Here is a 22,132-nt window from a genome sequence, read left to right as displayed (position 1 = left end):
GCCACAAAGAAGTGGCCAGGCTGGCAACTTGCATGGAAGGAGGAGGAACAGAACGGGGAAGTCTTGAAGCATCAGGACAGGTTTGCTTGTGCTGGAGACAGACACCATGATCGACTGTTTCAGGGAGGGTGGGATGTGGACTCAACTTTCCATGTTCTAATTGGTTAATCACAAACCCATTGGGGTCCTACCAGGGTTGCCAGGGAGTAGGGAACACTTGTTCCATCCCCCAACTTTGGAGACCACAGATTTACCCCTCTAGAAACCAATTTAAATCACCTACCTTCCGGTGACATCTTTACTGCCTTGATACATTACTTTGGGTTTATGCCATTTCCTTAGCTAGACTATAAGCACTTTGCATTCCCTACATTTTAATGGCCTTGGAAGGACCAAGGGACAAAGGGATTCCCGTTTGTTCTTTAAGCTTGGGATTTCCAGCCTTTGCTAAAGCCTGGAGCCACTCTCTCACCCCAGCAGTAACTCTACTTCTTCTCCTTTCACTTATTCCCCACTTCTGCCTCTACACTTTGCAATCTGGTTCCAGTTTCATCATTCAACTGAAACTGCTCTCTTCAAAGTTACCAATGATCTCTCTTTTTTTAAAAAAAGTGTTTCAATTCTGACTTCAAACATATCAAAATTTGCATTTCTAGATACACAGCAGAACCCCCCAAAATAGTGTATAAAACTTCATTTTGCTTTGAAAAAATTAATTCCATAAATTCTTTTAAAATTGTCCTGTTTATCTGTTCTTCCTTCTGAACTACCTTCTGTGCATTAAAAAAAAATTCCAGTGTTTTTGGGTTTTTTTTTTAAATCACCAATTAAAAACTGAAAGAAAGAAGGAAAACCCAGTGTAGTCAAGCAAAACAAATCCTCCCACAAGGAATCCAGTAGCCATGTCCAAAAATGTATTTCTCTTTCTGAGCCCTGACTCTAACACCTTTCTATAACATGCTTCATCATAGATCCTCTGGAGACATGATTGGTGCAATAGCATTGATTAGAGTTCTTAAGTCTTTCCACATTATTTTTTCTTTACAATGTTGTTGTCTTTGTATAGATTATTCTCCTGAACACATATATAACCTATATCAGATTGCTTGTCATCTTGGAAAGGAGGGATGGGATGGAGGGAGGGAGAAAACATTCAGAACTTGAAATCTTATAAAAAATGAATGTTGAAAACTATCTTTACGTGTAAGTGGGAAAAAAATACTATTTACCAACACACACACACACACACACACACACACACACAGTATTCTCTCACTTTCTGAATACTTCCATCAAGAAGTGGGTACAAATTTCTTGCAGTACAATAATATCCCATTATATTCATTTACCCCAATTTGGCAAACCATTTCCCAATTAATAGGTATCCCTTAGAAACTAGTTCTTTCTTGTCCCCCTAACTTTTATCCCCTCTCAAGGAATTTTGTTTGGCTTGTGACTATTTCCTCCTCCCTCTCAATTATCCCTCTGTGTCTGTTTGTTTGGCCCCTGTTGGTTTGATATATTTCTACACCCATCTCTCTGTTTGTGTTCAACTTTCCTTTGTTTCAGATAAGAGTCAGGTTCATCTGATGTGCACTCCCCCAACCCCTTCCTGTATACTTTTCTTCTCATGTACTCCAATGATGAGATATCAAGATCCATCCACTTCTTCCTCCTTTCTATACTAGTATATCCATTCCTTTTCTTTTCCCTCTTAAAGCATTTAGAACAGAGTCAAAGTAGCCCCCCATCCTCCATTTTTCTTATTTAATTCTCTCTGCTCTTTGATGATATTAAAGTTCTAAAGGGACACTTATTTCTTCTCCCCCATTAGAATGTTAGCACTACATCATCCTGCAGCCTCTTCTAATTGCTCAGATAAAATTACCTTTTTAGGATTCTCTTGATTCTTATATTAGTATTTCAAAGTTCCTACTCAGCTCTGAAGTCTTTTCATAAGAAATATTGAAAGTTCTTCATTTAGAGAATTCTTAACCTTTTTGGGTTATGGACCTCTCTAGAAGTCAGATGAAATCTATGGTCTCCTCCTCAGAATAATGTTTTTAAATGTATGAAATAAAAAACATGAGATTATAACAGAAACCAATTCTTCTGATGATACAAATTTTATACAAAAATCAAGACCCAGCAAAAGTCTCAATTCAATGAAACATTCTCAGTTTGCTTTGTTAATTCATGCAATTTTTTCCTGTACTATCTACACAACTACGCTATCTGTGTAGTATCTTGTAACATCCCTTATATGTATTGTCGTATACCAGGGGTAGGGAACAAATCCTTTGTTCTGTGAAGTGTGGATTCAAAGGGCTGCACTTGAAGACCTAGAGGTCCACATGTGGCCTCAAGGCCATAGGTTCCCTACCTCTATGACCTATATTATTACCAGGGCAGTTAGATGGCAGAATGGATACCTGGCTTGAAGTCAGGAAGACTCATCTTCCTGAGTTCAAAGCTGGCCATAGACACTTACTTGTTATGGGATCTTGAGGAAGTCACTTACTCTGTTTGCCTCAGTTTCTTCATCTGTAAAATGAGCTGTGGAAGGAAATGGCAAACCATTTCAGTTGAAAATGACTGAACAACAAGACTATTACTTCCACAAAATCCTATTCTGATGCATTACAATGGTTTGGAAGTAATCATAGGTCCTTGAAATTTCTTGCTTTCACAAGGGGTGGGGGGAGGGGAAAGAAGTAAGCAGGGAATTTTGAGCTCAAAATTTTTTAAAGTGAATGTTAAAAATGAGTAAATAATAAATTTTTTCAAAAAGAAAAGGGCATCAATAAAATATACAAAGAAAATGCAGAAGAAAACGTATATAGGATGATTTTATTATTACTTTGTTAAATTCAATAAACATTTTTTTACAAAGATTATACCAGTAAAGTATAAACTCTGGTAGGCTCAATCCTACTGGAAAGATTTCTGGTAAAGTCCTGGGCACAGACCATGTCTACTTCCTAGGGAATACCCTAGCTAAGTATAGCAAGGCTCACTACCAACAGGCTGACCTAGCGGTGAATTCTTTGGCCATGACAACCCTTAAGAATATAGAATCATAGGTCTAAAGCTAGAAAAGACCTCAGAGGCCTTCTAGCCCAATCCTTCTATTACAGGTGAGGAAACTGAGGACCAAAGAAGTTTATTTGCCCAAAATCTTATGGGTAGTAAATATCCAGCAATATGATTTGAATTCAGACCCTCCAGTACCACCCACCCTGAAACAAAGAAAAACTCAAAATGACACTGTTTGGCACCTCCTACTTCCTCTGCAGGTAATAGTGGTAGGGTGGTAAAGGAGACCAACATTACAAAGTTTTTAGATCATCTGTATACATTAACTTACCTTTGGGTGCTCTATATGGAAGATTCTTGCTAGTAACAAATGGATGGTGTGTTGACATTCTTGTCATAAATGAAGCCAGAAAAGCAAGTAAGTTTCAGTTTAGTGGAAGGATGGCTAATAAGTTTCCCCTGGAGAGGCAAAGAAAGGAGTTAGAGGAATCGGGTCTTACTATAGGTCCAAAGGCAACGAGTAACATCATGTATTATATGGTTCAGGAAAACATTTGCAAAATGAAAACAATTCCAGTTTAGCTGCTAACATCTGTTAAAAAGGATGAAAAATAGAAAAATCCTATGAAGAATTTAATAACATCTTTCAAATTAGATGATCATCTCTGCTTGGTACAAAGGTAACCACAGGGAAGGACAGTGAAAAATATTGGAAAATATGGTTCAGAAGTCAGAAACAAAAGGGAAGGCTTGGAGACTACACAAAGCCTCATTCCTATATATCATGAGAGGAAAAATCTTAAGGCATTGGATATGACATGCCCCAATGATGCACAAAGAAGGATATTGAGTATAGTTGAACAAACAGAATCACCTTGTTACTGTGTGAGTTTATAGTTAGACCACTGACTGACTGGGGCAAAGTGGGAATAAATACAAAACTAGAAGAAAAAATGAGAAAAAAGATATTCAAATGCTCCAAGGGATCTATTATCTCATAGACATTGTCACTCCCTCCAGTGACGCTGATCACAGCCTATCCTGTGTGCTCTTGCTCAACATTCTTCCATAAATTTAACACAAGTAGTTCATCCAACATGTTGGGAACTCTCCTCAATTTTCTCTTGACGTGAGGATATCAGTGGAGAACATGAGAATCTCAATGCTCTCCTTTAATCTCAACATCAATCTTTTTCACTTGTTTCTTTGATGATATCCTTTACTCATTCACTTCATCCTTTCTTGACCTGGATGTCCTGTCCCATAGGCATCTCAAAATCAACATGCCCAACATAGGACTCATTATTTCTCCCCACCCCAAACAATCTCTTCTTCCCAGCTTCCTTATTACTGTTGAAGGCAGTAGCATCCCAGGTTCTTGATCCAGGTAGTCACCCAGGTGCATAATCATCCTTAACTGATCACTCACATTTATCCCACACATACGGTTTGTTGAGAAATCTTGTTGTTTCTACCTTCACAACATCTCTCATATACATCTCTTTCCACATATACAATCATAACCTCTCACCTAGATTATATCAATAGCCTTCCAATTAGACCTGCTTCCTTAAGTCTCTCCCTACTCCAAGTCATGTTCTACTCAACTACCAAAGTGGTTTTCCTGTGTGACCATGTCACACCTCTCCCCTACTCAGTCAACTTCAGTGATTATCTCTTATCTCTAGGATCAAATATAAAATCCTCTTTTTTTTGCAGTTTAAAGCCCCTCACAACCTGGTTCCTTCTTACCTTCTCAATGTTCTTAGATTTGACTCCCCTCCATGTACTCCATGTTCCAGATAAAGTAGAAAAAGTTGCACATGGGAGGAGTCAAGACAGCAGAGTGAAAAGAAGCAATGCAGTCGAGCTCTCCTCCACAAACTTCTCTAAACAGACCTAGAAAATGTACCAAACTGATGGCAAAGTCAAGGTAAAAGAAGTCATAGTGAATCATTTGCCCAGCCCATTTTGGCATAATGAGACAGACAGATATGTCTCCATGTATACTAAGGAAGGGATCAAGCCAGATGCTTGTGTCCGATGAGGAGCATTTCAGTGCCCAAGGAGAGGCTGTAAATATGAGAAGGAAGAAGACCATATTGAGAAAGAAGACCCACATTGGGTCACTGGGATAGGGAAAGGTGCCAACTGGCAGCTTGGTCACCTACTACTTAGTTTCAGGTCACAGATTCAAGATGGAGTGAGTAGATTTGTACAGGGGAGTGGCATTCCTGGGAGGTCATAGGCTGTGTATGGAGAAAGGAGGAAATTCTGAAGGAAGTAGCAACAGTAGAGTTATGCCTCAGAACTCAAGCACAAAGTAGGGTCTCCCTTTTTAATATCTACCAGTGACATCTTGAAAGAAATACAAACATGAAAATAACCAGGAACATTATAGCCAAAATCCAGAGTTTCCAAGTCAAACAAAAAAAAAGTACTGCAAGCACTCAGAAACAAAGAATTCAAGTGTCAAGGAGCCAGAATCTGGATTACACATGATTTAGCAGCCACCAATATTAAGGAGTAGAGACCCTGGCACAGTATATTTTAGAAGGCAAAGGATATGAGCATACTAAACTGAGCATAATGCTACAGGGCTAAAGATGGATTTTTAAAGAAATAGAGGACTTTCAAGCATTTCTGATGAAAAAACTAGAGTTGTAAGAGAAGCTTAGAAGTCCAAACATAAGAGTAAAGGGAAAAATAAAAGGTAAACATGAATAAAAATGAAAAAGGATTGAAAAAAGGATACCTGTTTGCATTAAAATATGGGGAGATGATACATGCGTCCTCTCTGATTTCTATCATCATCAGGGGTCATAGAGGGAGTCCAATTAGAAAAGGCTTGGGAGTGGTTCTGTTATGGCTTGATGATCTTAAGAAAAGAATGGAAAAGGGAGGGAAGAGGAATACATTGGGCGGGGGACAGGGAAGAGAAAGTAAGGTTAGGGAAAATTATCTCACATGATCAGGTTGCACAAGCAGACATTTATACAAGCAAGAAAGGGGGCAGTGACTGACACTTGAACCTCAGTCTCATCTGAATTGGTCAAAAGAAGGAAGAATATTCTCTCTCTCTCAAATACACACACACACACACATACACAATTGGATACAAAAAAACATTTCACTCAACAGGAGAATAGGAAGGAAAAGGGCAAAGGGAGAAAGGGAGAATTAGAAGGAGGGTAGATTAAGGGAGAGATTAGTCCTAAGCAAAACAAATTCTAAGAATCTTAAAAATATATATCCATAGCTCGTTTTGAAGTGACAAAGAATGGGAATATGAAGGGGTGCCCGTAAATGAAGGCACAGATGAACCAGCTGTGGTATATAAATGTGACAGAATATTTTTGTGCTGAGTTCTTTCAACATAATGAACAGCTAGGATTCTAGAGGACTAATGAAGAACCATACTACCCACTCTCTGACAGGCAAAGGACTCAGAGTGAAGAATAAGACATATATTTTTAAAGACATGACCAATATGGAAATCTGTTATGACTATATATGTTTGTAATAGATTTTGTTTTTCTTGTGTTCTCAATGGGAAGAGGGGTTGGAGTGGCAGGTGAGGTGGTGGATCTTGGCTAATTTAAAAGAACATGTACATACATACATACATACATATATACATATATAATAAAAAGAAAACATGCACACAGTCTTTGAGAGATGGACAGAAATGAGGAGACCATATGAGTCACTTGGTCAATAAGCATTTATTAAGTGCTTACTATGTTCTAGGCACTGTGTAAAATACTAGGGAAACAAAGTCCTTACCTGCAAGGACTTGTCTTATTACATTGTAATAAGAGATAGAACATGTAAATAATAAAAATATTAAAAAAGTAGATGGGAGGTAATATGAGAGGAGAAGTCACTAGAATCTGAGGAGACTAGGAAAGTCTTCCTGCAGAAGATGGAATTTGAAGTGAGGTGGAGGTGATGAGTCAGAGTATTCCAGGCAGAAAAGTCGGCCACATTTGCAGAACTACAAGTAGGCCAGTATCACTGGATTTTACAGTGTACGGAAGGGAATAAAGTGGAAGAAGACTGGGAGAAGGAAGGGGCCACGTCGTAAAGCACTTTAAATAGCAATGATCTCTCTATTGCTAACTCTGTGAACTTTTCTCATGACTCATCTTTCTTGGTCCTTTGCAGCATTTGAAACTGCTGAGTCCTCATGCCTTCCATGTAGTTTCTCCTCCTTGAGTTTTCCTTCTGGAGACTCTCTCCTCTCCAACTGCCCTAGTTTTTACAACAGATGATGGGTATCTTCCTATTTGTCTGATCCATCTTTCTCAGTCTCCTTTGCAGGGATGAGAGATGTAGTAGGAAGCCCAGAGCTCTATTTGGAGTCTTCCCCTCTTCTCTACACTTTTTTGATTCTCACATTTTCTATGCATTCGACCATAATCTCTATGCAGGTGATTCCCAAATCTAGTTAATCAGACTTCATCTCTCCTTAGCTCCACTCCTCCATCTTCAGCTGCTTAGTGGACAACTTCACCTGAAGGTCCCATAGGCCTCTCAAACTCAATATGTCCAAAACAAAATTCAGCATTTCTCCCTCTAAACCTCTTTGTGATGAAACTATTCTCTACCAGGTTTCCCCTCCAGGAGATACAGCTGTCTCTGGGACTTGGTTGTTCCAGGGGACTAAAGCTCTAGTGGATCTTCCTTGAGGAGCTTCTTGGCAGCCTTTGGCTGTACTGATGTGGCTTCCTGCTCCCCTAGGGGCATAAAGGCACACCCACATGGAGTGTGACTCAGCCCTTTAGACCCAGAAGAGCCACCACATCTTTGACCACACAGATGGAGGCAGATGAGCTGTCCCTACCTATGCTGAGTACTGCAGAATCCTTGTTGAATATCCTTTCGATGATACAGCTCAATCAGGTCTGCACAATATATCACCTGAAGGTTGCTTGTGGCCCCCAAAGGATTTCCAGCAGCCTACAAAAAATGTAGGGTTGCCCCTGCTGTCACACGACCTGTGGCAACCTTTTATCTCAGGCTAGTCTGGTGCCCAAAGAAGTTTACAAGTTGTGGAGGGTTAGGCTGAATAAACCTCCTTTTGTAACTGTTGAATGAGCTACAAATGTCTTACTTCATTCCAATAAATAAAAGAAACAATAACTGTTTCTCTTCTGGCCAGCAGCCCTGAGGGTCTTCCCCTCCCAATTTGATTCTTTTTTTTTATTAAAGGGGCCATCCCTGGACTCCCTTCTTAAAGAGGCCTACTCACTGAATGGGCATTGCCTCACTCAGAGTGAGAGCCTGAAAAGGCTTTAGCCTAAAAGGGGCAGGGTCTCCCATTGCATCCTGTGTCATTTCCAGTCATCCTGATGAATATCTGACCACTGGACCCAATTGGCTCTAGAGGAGAAAGTGAGGTTGGTGACCTTGCACACTCCTCCCTCACTCGGATTCAAGTCAACTTCTAGTCATGTCATCATCTCCCTGATGTCATGATCCTCTTCGAGAATGAAAAACAAACACAACAGCAATCATTCTGATACCAAACCTAAACTAACAGGACATTGGCCACCCCTCCTCCTATTTTCCCTATTTCTTCCTAGGGTATCACCATTCTTCCAATCACTCAGGTTTATAAACCCAAGTTATCACTCTACACTCCACACTCACCCTTGATATTTAATCAGTTGCCAGATCTTATCAATTCAGCCTCCTCAACGCTATAGAATTCATCCCTTCCTTTCTACTCACAATACAGCCACATTAGCTTAGGCTCTTGTCAGCTGGACTATTAAAAAAGTACCTTCCTTGGTCTCCCTGTCTTCAGGATCTCCCCTCTCCAATTCCTCAATGAGCTGCCAAAATAAATCCTAAAGTACAAGGATGAGCATGCCACACCTTTACTCAACAGACTTCTGTGGCTCTTCATTCCCTAAGATAAAGTGCCTGCTTTTTACCTTGCCATTTAAAGCCCTTCATAATCTGTCTACAAACTAGCTTTCTAGCCTGATTCCACATTCTCCCTCCCTGCCTCCTTTTACATGTTCCATTTTCCTGTCCAAATGGCCCTTTTGTTTCCCAAAGTCAGCACTCCATCTCTTGCCTCCATACATTTGTAAAGGTCTAGAAAGCATGTCCTTCTATCCTTTGCCTCTCAGAATCTCCAGGTTCCTTCAAGTTTCAACTCATGCATTGTGTCCTATACAAAGTCTTTTTAGATATCCTCACTCATTAGTACTACCTTTCTTTCCAAATTATTTTATATTTGCTATGTGTGTGTATGTTGGTCCTTTGTTTCCGAAGAAGACCATGCCAATAGAGAAATAATGACGACTTGCACTTGACTTTGTTTAGAGTGAGGGAGGACTGTGCAGGTCACCAGCCTCACTTCTCCTCCAGAGCCATATGAATCCAGTGACTAGATATTCATCAGGATGACTGGAGATGACCCAGGATGAGGCAAATGGGGTTAAGTGACTTGCCCAAGGTCACACAGCTAGTGAGTGTGAAGTATCTGAGGTGAGATTTGAACTCAGGTCCTCCTGACTCCTGCACTGGTGCTCTCTGAATGACAATGAGATAACATATTAAGACCTATGGGATGCAGCAAAAGCAGTAATCAGAGGAAAATTTATATCACTACATACTTATATCAATAAAATTGAGAAAGAGCAGACCAATGAATTGGGCATGCAATTTGAAAAACTATTAGAAGAATGAGTAAAAATCTTCAATTAAACACCAAAGTGGAAATTTTTAAAATTAAAGGTGAGATTAACAAAACTGAGTGTAAGAAAATCACTGAATTAATAAATACAAGTAGGAGTTGATTTTCTGGGAAAAAAAAGCAAATAAAACAGATAAACCATTGGTTAACAAGATTAAAAAAGAGAATACAACCAAATCACTATTATTAAAAATGAAAAGGATGAATATACCACTAATGAAGATAAAATCAAAGCAATTACATGGAATTATTTTGTCCAACTGTTTGACAATAAATTTAACAATTTAAGTGAAATGGAAGAATATTTACAAAAATATTAACTGCCTATATAAAAAGAAGAGGAAATAGAATATATTTAAATATAAACCTATTTTAGAAAAAGAAATTGAATGGTCCATAAATGAGCTTCATAAGAAAAATGCATTAGGACCAGAGGGATTTACAAGTGAATTCTACCAAATATTTAAAAATCAACTAATTCTGATATTAAATAAATTATTTGGAAAAATAAAGAGGCAGCCTACCAAATTCCTGTTATGAAACAAATATGGTATTGATACCTAAGCCAGGAACAGCAAAAACAAGGAAAGAAAATTATAGCTCAATTTCATTAATGAATATGGGTACAAAAATACTAAATAAATGCTAGCTAGGAGACTAGAGCAATATATTACAAAGATTTTAGCCAAGTGGGATTTACATCAGGAATGCAGGGATGGTTCAACCTGGAAAACCTGTTAACATAATTGATTGTATCAATAACAAAAGTAATAAAAATCATATGATTATAACAATAGATACAAAAAAAGCTTTTGAGAAAATACAACACTCATTCCTATGAAAAAACACTTGAAAGCATTGGAATAAAGGGATTTTTCCTCAAAATTATAGGAAACATCTACCTTAAATCATATAATGGGGATAAGCTAGAAGTACCCAAGGGCAATTCAATTAACTTCATTGTCTTAAAGGGATTTTTCCTCAAAATTATAGGAAACATCTACCTTAAATCATATAATGGGGATAAACTAGAAGTACCCAAGGGCAATTCAATTAACTTCATTGTCTTTTACAATAATAAATTACAGAGAAGTTGCACATATATGTTGGTAAAGATATTCTCTGCACTGGGAGCTCCCTACCCTGATGAAACCTTAGCTCTCCTCACCAACACCCCCTCCCACAAAAGTCACTGGACAAGTGTTTAGTCCAAAAGGCAATCCAAAGCGTACAATCAAAAGTTGGGTGAGGAAATGTACATTGCCATATAACTTGTAGTCAAGTTTGTATCCTAAAATGGGTTGGAAGCCAAGAGATCTGGGGTCTAGTCACAGATCTACCAGAAATGATCACACAGCAAGGGCAGTGAGGGAGACAGGGCCCTCAGTCCCACCCATTATATACATACCTACAGAAAAAATGGTTGCAGTATCATGATGAGATGAATGGTAGCACCCCAGAAAGGGTAGCAGCACCAATGATGACTCATGAATTTTCCTTTCTAGACAATGAAAAGCTGATTTCTGACACATCTCAGGGATATTTATTTTCCAGTTCCCAGGATTCTAAGAGAATATTTGGCTAGATGAGATGGCAGGCACAAAGTCCAAAATTCTCATCTTTCTTATCTCTGCTTAGGATTCAGAAATCAGTGATCTGTAGGATAGAGGGTACTACAAAAGAAACCTAAGAAACTACTTAATTTAGACTTTAATTTAGGATTTTTAAAAACAAGGAGCACCTTCAGCAGTTTAGGGATGTAAGGCAAATTACCAAAAGGCAAAAAACTGGATAGGTATGCAGGGGAGAAAGCTCCTAACAGAGTATCCTAATAAATCTTCTTTATTGCTAAATAACTTTGATCACTGTCAAGAGGATTGCTGTCCTCTGATGAAAGGACAATGGAGCTTTTACAGCTTTCACTTGAGTTATCTATATATGAATGTTAGCCAGGATGATAGGAGAGAAAATCTTCCCAAAGATCCTAATATTGTGGAGAAAGGAGCCTCAGTTTATCAATAGAGCTATGTATAAATATGTGTATGCACGTGTACATTCTCCAGCAAGCAATATCAATTTGTTTATGTTCCCAAATGGAAAGATGATATATGCAGTAATACAAAACCTAAATAGTAAACATATCCTTAATATACATTATGAAAAAGTATGGCAGCTACAATGTGTTGCGGCAATCATAGTTGAGCTGGCCCTAACATAACAATGGAATATTAACAGATGCTTAATAAATGGCTCCTGGACTGATTCTGAGAAAAATAATCTCCTTGCCAAAATGTAAAGACTTTGCCAAACTACTGAGGCAATAATGCTTATTAGATTAAGCTATTGAACTGGGAGAGAACTTACACTGCCACATGACCTGAATCCACACTTGTAATCCCTCCTCTCTCTGGCCTGTCTCCAACAAACAGACTTTTAAAAATCACAAATTCTCTGAGTGATCCAAGAGAGAAATGTTAAAGAACGGGGAAGGCAGCAATTTACTGCGGAAAAACCATGAAGTCTGCAGTCAGAGTACCTCAGTTCAAATCTCACTTCTAATACTTATTCTCAATGTGACTCTGGCCAAGTCACTTAATGACCCTGAAGTTCAATTTCCTCATCAGTAAAGTGAGGAGGTTGGACTATATGCCCTTTGAGGGCCCAGGCAGGTTTAGATCTATACAGAGCGAAATAACAAAAGGAAGTCCATGTGACCAATGAAAAGGATGGGGAAATGGTATTTTGGCACCCCCTACTGGATAATGTAGTTCACAAATTGTGAAAGTGAAAGAATTAAGAAAATAAAGCCAATGAGAACCATCATGGAGGCAAGCCTGATTTATCTCTTTTATGAATACAGTGAGATGTCATAAATAATACAAATCAAACAAAAATTCCCATCAATTTCTTCAATAAATCAGAGGCATTGTACAGTTCATTGGGTAAGCTTAGGCATGCACAACATAGGACATGGAACAACCCACTTTATGACCTGGAGGTGGACATAAAAGATCAACATTTCTTCAGACTAACCTTAGACCTCAAATCTGGCTTCCAGACTGTCTTCTCATTCCCTAATCAGTTGTATTCTGTCTATACAACTTCCTTCATTAGAGATTGCGGTTAGACAAAGAGAACTGGAGAGAAGATTGTATTCTTAATCTCCAATTCTTATATTTAGCTCCCAGTACCTACTATTTAGTTGTTCCTTTTCCTATTCCCATTTTCTAACTTCTTTGAAATGCTTCTAAGTAAATAAAAATGCTAAATACATTTGGGTACATGCTTTACAATTCCAAAGTTAGCATTTATGGCTGTAGCTAGCAAGATGCCCGAGTAGTTGTTTTCTGTAACCCTCAGTCATGAAGAGTCAGACACAACTCAACCAGAACAACAAACAAACAAACCTCTGCCATCCAAAAACTCCAGGAAAAGGAATCATGTGCTAGGTACAGAGTAACTAAAGTTAGATTTGTAAGATAAGAAAGTAAAAACACTATATAAGGTTCACACACACACACACACACACACACACACACACACACACAGGAAATAGTATGGAAAAACTTTACTCAGAGTTCCCACTCAGCGTCCCCATCTTTCCATCCACTCCACATACCTAGACCAGTGAATGCAACCAAACTTGTAGGCTTGTGATTCCGTAACTGCCTAAGGTTATCTCTACCTGGAACCCCCAAGCCAGTGACTCAGCCTGAACCCCACTTAACCTCACTGGAGACAACAGACACTGATTCTATCTTGCTAGGTGAAAGAAAATAAAAACAATTAAAGCAGAAAGAAACAGGGGCAGCACAAAGCTAGCTTGAAGAGAAAAGAGTATCTGCATCCAAAGAAAAGGGGACAAAAGAATCAGCTATTCCTCTTCCTCTGGAGTTTACTCTGGATGAGTAGGGGCATAGGCTAAGCTGACTCCCCCATTCTGCAATACAAGAAGTCTACATGCTCCCATCATGCCTAGTATTTGGGATCTGTCCAGAAGTGTAAGGTGTGATGCCAGAGAATGAGTCTGGATAATACAAGAGAAAGACAAAAACACTAAAAATTCAGAAGGGAAGGCATGAATAAAAACAGAAAGGCCAACAAAGAAGATCTTAAAGGCAGGAAGAAAATGAGTAAAATTTCAAAACAAAACAAACAAACAATAAGTCCCAAGCCATCACGACGCCTAGCTCAGGCTTCACTTTCCTAGCTTCCTAAACCTGATTATAATTAACCTAATTCAACATCACATTGTCCTCTACTCTTCCCCCTTGCTCTATGAAACTCTAATCCCGGATCATACCCACTGCTTTCACCTCTGCTGCTGCTACTTATACAACTTCTGAAGAGGATGAGAGGAAGTTGTGAAGCCATCTTGATTGGGTCCTCTACACATTCATCTTATCTATTTCAATGAGTCTTAGGTGTAGGAAAAAGCAGTCCTTTTACTTCTTAATGTATTCTCCCTTGAACTCCCCAGATCAGCTATTCTAAAGTTTTTCTCAAGCCTCCTAGACTACCTTCTCCTCTAATCTCTCAACTGAGGTTCTTGACTCATACTGAAAAAATAAGGACATTCACAGAAGCTTCCTCTTCTCTCCTTCTTAACATCTTAGAATTCTGTCCTTTACTGTAGTCTCTGATGAAAAAGTGGCTCTTCTCTCTTCTCATTAGGCTCAATGAGGATACATGTACTCTTGATCCCATCCCTTCCCATCCACCAGCAGATTGCTCTCATAATCATCTCCAATGTCAGTACTCTTTCATCTCTCCCTTTCTACTAGTTGTTTCCCTTGCTATCTATAAAAATAACGTGGTCTTCCCCATGTTTAAAAAATGCTCACTGGACAAGCTATTATTCTATATTAAACCCACCCCCTCCCTTTTAGTCAAACCTCTAGAAAAAACTATCTACTCTCATTTCTTCCATTTCTCTTCTCAGTTCTTAACCTTTTGCAATCTGGCTTCTGACCTCATCATTCAACTGAAATTTGCTCCCCAGTTGCCAATGAGCTCATAATTTTCAAATCCAATGGCTTTTTGTCAATCATCCTTCTTGATCTCACTGCAATATTTGATATCATTAATAATTTTCGATTCCTGGATACTTTCTTCTCTTCAGGTTTTCATGACACTATTTTCTCTTGGTTCTTCTGTTTCCTGTGTAATCCCATTCTCAGACTCATTTAATGGATCATTAGCCATATGCTTGCATGGTACACCATATGCATGTACCCCAAGACCATGTCCTTGGCTTGACATTATTCTCTTCATACTCTACAGTGTCTTTTGGTACCTTACACTTTCCCAGATGACTCTGAGATCAACATATACAGTCCTATGCCATTTCTCTCCTGAGTTCTAGGCTCACATCACCAACTGAGATTTGGACATTTCAAACCGAATGTCTTATATATAATCCCAGTCCCAAAGTTCATTGCTATGGGACTCTCTTCATTGATGAAGATGAGCACCCTGCTCTGTGTGAGAGGCAGGGTGGTAAGAGGAAAGCTCTTCAGGCATCTTCAAGTTGTCTTCAAATCTTTGAGCTCTCTTCTATCTGTGAGTCACTTTAAGCCCTGCTATCTTTTCAAGTGCTTCTGGCTTCCAGCTTCAAGAGGGAAGATGAATGATGCCAACCCTACTTTAGGTTGCTGAAGGAAAGAATTCTGGGAAGACGTGAGAGGAGCTAGCAATTGCCATCATGTCCCTATCCCCATTGTGCCACAGTAGAGACTGCAGAATTTTCATTTGGATGAGATCTAGAGCTCTCTTGGTTGAACTCACTTACCTTATTCCCAGCAGGAGAGCTTCTTTACTCTGGATTGTCTGGTATATATTCTCCTATGTATACCTTCTCTGGTTTATGTTTTGCTATCGATTTGGATAAATGAATTTCTTGGCTAACTGCTAAATATATACATATATGTGTGTATTGCGAAGTATATGCATGTATGTGCATATATGTATATGTATATTCATTGTGGAACTGGTATTTGGTGGGAGGGGAATCAAACCCTGAATATAAAGCTTGGGGTTCTCTTGCTTCCCCCTAATGATTGAAACAGTGATAAAAAATTACATTATACCTGGTCATATACCTAAAATAATAATATTTAGGGGAGCAGACAGATATAACTCTAGCCCAGTGCCCTCTCTCTGGAAAGCAGAATGACCTCTGGCTTGAGATGCTCATTCTGTCTCACTGCTACATGTAGAACACAGGACTGGCCACACAGGAGGCTTCTCAATAGGGAACCAATCTCCCTTCCTTCTCTCCAGAACCTCTCAATTCTCTCTGGACACGTCTAAAACAGACATTATCTTTTCCAAAATCTTATCCAAATCTTATTCAAAACTCACCCTTCCTTATAACTTCCCTATTTCTGTCAAGGGCAGCAACATCCTTCTAATCACTTGAATATCTGTCAGACTCATCCTTGAATCTTCATTATCCCTTACCCAACTTACCAATCAGCTACCATACTTTCATGACATCTCCTTCATCTGTCCCTTTCCTTGATCATATGGCCACCTCTCTTTTTATTTCAGGTCCTCATCACCTCTTGCCTCAACTATTTTAATAGCTTCCCAATGGACCTCTGTCTCAAGTCATTCCTCCCTCCATCCTTCTTCCTCACAGTTGCCAAAGTGATATTACTATGGCACATGTCTGACAATGTCACTCTCCTGCTCAATAAAATCCAGTAGCTTCCCATCATGTCTAGGATCAAATACAAATGCCTCTGTTTGGTATTTGAAATCTTTCATAATCTGGCCACAATCTACCTTTGAAGTCTTATTATTTTACTCTCTTTCACATACTGGATGATCCAGCCAAACTGCTGCTTTCAATCAATCAATTCTAAGCATTTATTAAGTTTTTCCTACGTACCAGGTACTATGATAAATATTAAGAATACAATAAAAGGACAAAGGAAAAATAGTTGCTCTCCTCAAGGAGGTTACATTCTAACAAGGAAGAGATATTTAAATAGATAGTAGATATTTAAAACACCTGTGTTTTCTTGGTGTTAACTATTAGACCAAAATTAGCACAGGCAGCAGAGAACTGATCCATACTTTGTTGCATCTCAGCTTCAGAGGCTGCATTGAGTGCACCATCATCTGCAAACAGAAAATCATGCACCAACACTCCCTCCACTTTGGTCTTGGCCTGTAGCCTTTCAAAATTGAAGAACTTGCCATCAGTAAGGTAGTTGATCTTGACGCCATGTTGATCCTCATTGAAAGCATTTGTCAACATGGTTGAAAACATCATGCTAAAAAACATGGAAGCAAGCATACAGCCGTGTTTCACTCCACTGGTGACCAAGAAGGCATGAGAGCATTTACCACTATCTAGAACCTAGACAAGCATGCCATCATGAAATTAATGTACAATGCTGATGAACTTCTCTGGGCAACCAAATTTTGACATAATTTTCCATAAGCCCTCACGACTAACAGTGTCAAAGGCCTTGGTCAGATATATAGCTACCACCACACCATCCATATGTGGAATCATTGGTTACAACAAATGGAGAAGTTTTGAATGCTGTGGATAAGTTCACTTACTTTGGTAGCGTACTTTCCAGGGATGTACACATTGACAATGAGGTTGATGTACTCATTGCCAGAGCTAGCTCAGTGTTTAGGAGGCTCTGAAGAAAAGTATGGGAGAGAAGAGGTATTAGACCAACTACCAAACTGAAGGTCTACAGAGCCGTTGTGCTGACCTTATTGTTGTATGCCTGTGAAACATGGACAGTCTACCAGTGCCATGCCAGGAAACTGAATCTCTTCCATTTGTACCATCTTAGGAAGATTCTGAAGATCACTTGGCAGGATAAGGTACCAGACACTGAGGTCCTTGCTCGAACAAAATTGCCAAGTATTCAAACTATGCTTCAGAGAACGCAACTCCACTGAGCTGGCCATGTTGTTCGAATGCAAAATGTATGCTTGCCAAAAAGACTATTTTATGGAGAATTCGCATGGGGCAGGCTATCACAGGTGGTCAGAAGAAGTGATACAAGGACACTCTCAAGAACTTTGGATTTCTTTGTGCAACATGGGAGATACTGGCACAGGACCACTCAGCATGGCGTGCCCACATCAGAAAGGATGCTATGCTCTATTAGCAAAGCAGAATTCAGACAACACAAAGGAAACGTAGGATGTGCAAATTTGGAGTAAACACCTCAAATATTCACACGGACTGTCTGTGCCCAACCTGTGGTAGAGCACTGTGAGCTTGTACTAGTCTGATCAGCCAGTTGGACACGTTGAAACTTGACTTTATCATGGTGATGTCATTTTGGTCCTCTTCGAGAACAAAGGATGGCAACCAGATATTTAAAAGAAACATACACAACAGACACAAGGTAACCTTGGATGGGAAGATACAAATAACTAGGAAAACTTGCTCACACACAACATTCTTTCTCTTTTATCAACCTGCCTTTGCATAGGCTATCCTCTGAATGTGAAATGCATTCCTTCCTCAACTCTGCGTCTTAGGGTCCCTAGTTTACTTCAGGAGTTTGCCCACATACCATCTTTTCAGAAGGTTTTTTGTAATTCTGCCAGCTACTAGCATCCCCCTCCCCCATCATCTTGTATTTATTTGGAAGTATATAATAAATTCTACACATTACTTTCAAAATGGCCTTCTTGTCTGTGCTTTCTGTATTTCTTTTCTCTTTTGTGTGTGTGTGTTTTTAAAAATATTACAATGGGTCTCTTTTGGGGGAGACATCACTATTGCTAATACCTCCCAACCTTCTCCCCAACCAAAAGTAAGAAAGGTAAATAGCCCCTTGTAATAAATAAACATAAACAAGCAAAACAAATCCGCACAGTGGCCCTGTCCCAACAAGTATGTCTGCATCTTGTGTCTATCACCTCTCTGTCAGGGGGTGGACAATATGCTTTATCATAGATCCTCTGGGGACATGGCTGGTCAATGTTTTGATCAGAATTCTTAAGTCTTTCAAAGCTGTTTTTTTTTTGTTACAAAAATTACTCACTTTGTATAAAATGTTCTTCTGGTTTTGCTCACTTCACGTTGCATCAGTTCAGACTGCCGATGGATCTCTGAAATAATCTCTTTTGTCATATATGTCAATAATATTCTATTACGTTCATATATAATTTGTTCTGCCATTCCCCAATTGTCTAAGAGGCAACCTAATACACTCCCTTAGATTCTAATTCTTCCCCTCCCCCTGCCCCCTTTTAATTCTCCCTTTAGGATCAGGAAGTCTGTTTTGCTTTTGAATATTCCCTTACTGATATTATCTTCTCTCTTAACCCCCACATGTCCCCTCCTCATCCCTGCTTATTTCCTTGTTGAATTTGATGTATTTCTACATGATACTAAGGAGAGGGGGAGAGGAGACAAAGTATATTCAACACTCCTTTGCATGTTTCAGGTACGGGTGGAAGTTCACCTGATGCTCACTGCTCCCTCTTTCCTCCTTTCTACACTCATATATTCCTTCTTTTATCCTTTCTTCAAATCCCCAGAACAGAATCAACCCCCATTTCCCTTTCTCAAGGACCTCTAAATTCTCTTTGAAGACCTTAAGGTTCTGAAAGGACACTTGTTTCTTTCTCTTGATTAGAAAATTAGCATAACAGCATCATAGAGTCCCTTCCAATTGCTTATATGTATTTATCTTTCTGAGGTTTGAGTCTTATGTTTGCATTTTGTTTCATACCATTTAAAATTTTAATATATTTTATCTATTTCATTATATATTTCCCAATTACATGTAAAAACATTTTAACAATCATTTAAAAAATTTTGGAATTCCAAATTCTCTCTTTCCCTTCTGTCCCTGCCCACTCCTTTAGAAGGCAAGCAATTTAATAGTGATGACACCTGTGAAGTCATGTAAAACGTTCATATTAGCCACATTGTGAAAGAAAACACAACGTGTTTGCATTTTAAACTTCATGCTTGGTTCTTGTATTTTCATCAGAAATGCTTGGAAGTCTTCTACTGTATTAAAGATCCATTCTTTTTCTTATAGGCTTATCCTCAGCTCTGTAGAGTAAGCTATTATTGGTTTTAAGGCTATATTTTTTGCCTTTTGTAATATTATATTCCAAGATTCCCTAGATCAGGGATTCTTGGCCTCTCTGCATATGTCATGGATCCCTGACAGTCTGATGAAGCCTATACTCCTCTTTTTGAAATGTTTCTAGGTGCATATTATTATTATTATTACTTAGAGCAATAGATTTTAATCCTTTTTCAGATGTACATTTATTACTCTTAAGTAGTAAAATGAAGTTGGAACAGTACAGTCTGTGGTGTTGTAACATCAGCAACAGCAAACTCTTGTCCATCCATAAGGCCCAACTCATTTAATATCTTAGAAAGATTTGGCCTTGTTTGTTCTTCAGTGGAAGTTATTGTTTATAAGTAAAGCATTATGTTCTTTCCCTCTAATGTGGTTGTGATGGCTGGAGATTTCATCTGTAATGAAGCATTTTTTAATTAGATAATCCAAAACTTCTTGAAGTTTAGCTGATGAAGGAAACTGGATATTTTGGGGAAGCTGGCTGCTAGCTGGGCAATTCTCCTTTCTTTCTGTTTCAAATGTATATGTGTATAGTCCATCTACATCATTGAATACTAATCAATTGCTAATGGGAATATATGCACTAGTCGCTATTTTAAATACCTCAGTGGCACATAAGGGTAGAATGACAGCATTTGTGGAAACTACATTTGGAATAATTCTTTTTACAACTCATTGGGTGAACCTATAGGTAACACACTTAATATTAAATTGTGATACCCTCTCTAGTGATTTTTGGAAAATCTATTGAATGTAATTAGGATCATCTCCATCCAACATAACTCCTCTCCAAGGCTATTCCTTGGGCCACTGTAATATTCTTCCATATTCAATACAATGTTCTGGGAACCTGGGCATAGATGCAATGGTACATGGGGAAATTAACCTGTGGTGGATAAAGTTCCAGGGTACACTCAATACAAGCTGTCATTCCGGGTAGAATTACCCTTTAAAACCTTCTGTTCCCCCATCTATTAAAGGAGTAGTAGAACTTGAATATTCCATCTTCATAATTAGGAAGTGATATCAGCATGCCATTTATCCATCTTCTAGCAATAATGGAGTTCAGACCACATATAATGATATGAAATTGTCTGTAGAAAGTATCATCAAAATTTTGAATCTCATTGAAATGTGGAACTATGGTGCAAGTAGGGATTAGGAATTCTGTAACAACTTCAGCTTTGGATCTTCGACAACCTTAGGCCTAAACAAAAACTACCTCTTTTGGCTAGAAACATCTATGGTATCCGTGTCTATTACATGAATTTGTCTAAAACCGAAAAATGTCAGACTTTTCAGAAGTTCACATCCTGATCCTCCTGATCCAATGACTAGCACTTCACATGTAACTAACAAAAAACAAAGAGATTTCAGTGTTTGGTTTGAAATCAGTGCATGTGAATGGGCCAGATCACTCGAGGAACTTCTTTACACGATTCTAGCAACTGTCCAAGTCTTCAGTTTTCCTACACCCACCATGAACAGCTAAACAGCCTTCTTTGCAATTTTCCCAGCAATTCTTGTCAAATAGGGAGTTCCTTTTTAGGAAATTTATATTTGGGGATTTATTGAATGCTGAATTGGAGGGTTCATTGTTTAGTTTCTTCCATTGATTTTTTTCTATTTTTAAACCAATACTAAATAGTTTTGATGATTACTACTTTGTAATATAGCTTGAGGTCTAGCAGAGTCTCTTCATTCCTACCTTTTTTTGTTATTTCCCTTAATATTCTAATTCTTTTGCTCCCTCAAATGAATTTTGTTATTTTTTGTCTAGCATGGCCAATCTTTTGCAGAAACTGAGACCAGGATGGCTCTTTAATTCAATTTTTTCCATACTTATAAAGAGATACAGGGACCATACATATCTTTACAGTAGTTTCATACCTATTATCAACCTCTTTTTTAACCGCTAACTACAATGATTTTAAAAAAAAACAACAACTTTACTTTCTTCAGTTCTCTGCTCCCTGACATCACTCCATATTTGCATTTGATAGCTACAAACCAGTTAATCAAGTTTATCCTGTTGTTCTTTGGGCTGGGTCTTAGAGCCAGGAAGAGCTGCTTTAAGTCCTGCCTCTGACCCATATTGGCTATGTAAACCTGAACAAGTTCCTAAACCTCTCAGTGCCCTGGGTAACTTCATAAAACAAGTTTTGCAGACAAGGTGCCAACCTGCACTCCTACAAGAAATGTCCTCATCCGACGTTCCCTATGCCTATGAAATCATAGGTACAATTTCTGTTTCTTGTCCACTTCATAAGAAGTGATTCTATGATTCAGC

At 38.7% G+C, this 22,132-nt stretch overlaps 1 pseudogene; it reads right to left on the bottom strand.

Annotated features, from left to right (window-relative positions):
* Window positions 1-10,081: 10,081 nt before the first annotated feature.
* LOC140519984 (NEDD8-activating enzyme E1 catalytic subunit pseudogene) lies at window positions 10,082-21,936 on the bottom strand (annotated as a pseudogene).
* Between the last annotated feature and the right edge of the window lie 196 nt (window positions 21,937-22,132).

The sequence above is a fragment of the Notamacropus eugenii genome, chromosome 1 (assembly GCF_028372415.1).
Source record: "Notamacropus eugenii isolate mMacEug1 chromosome 1, mMacEug1.pri_v2, whole genome shotgun sequence".
In the NCBI taxonomy this organism is placed as follows: Eukaryota; Metazoa; Chordata; class Mammalia; order Diprotodontia; family Macropodidae; genus Notamacropus; species Notamacropus eugenii.
The sequence above is the reverse complement of the archived record's forward strand: the minus strand, read 5'-3'. Positions and strand labels throughout refer to the sequence as shown.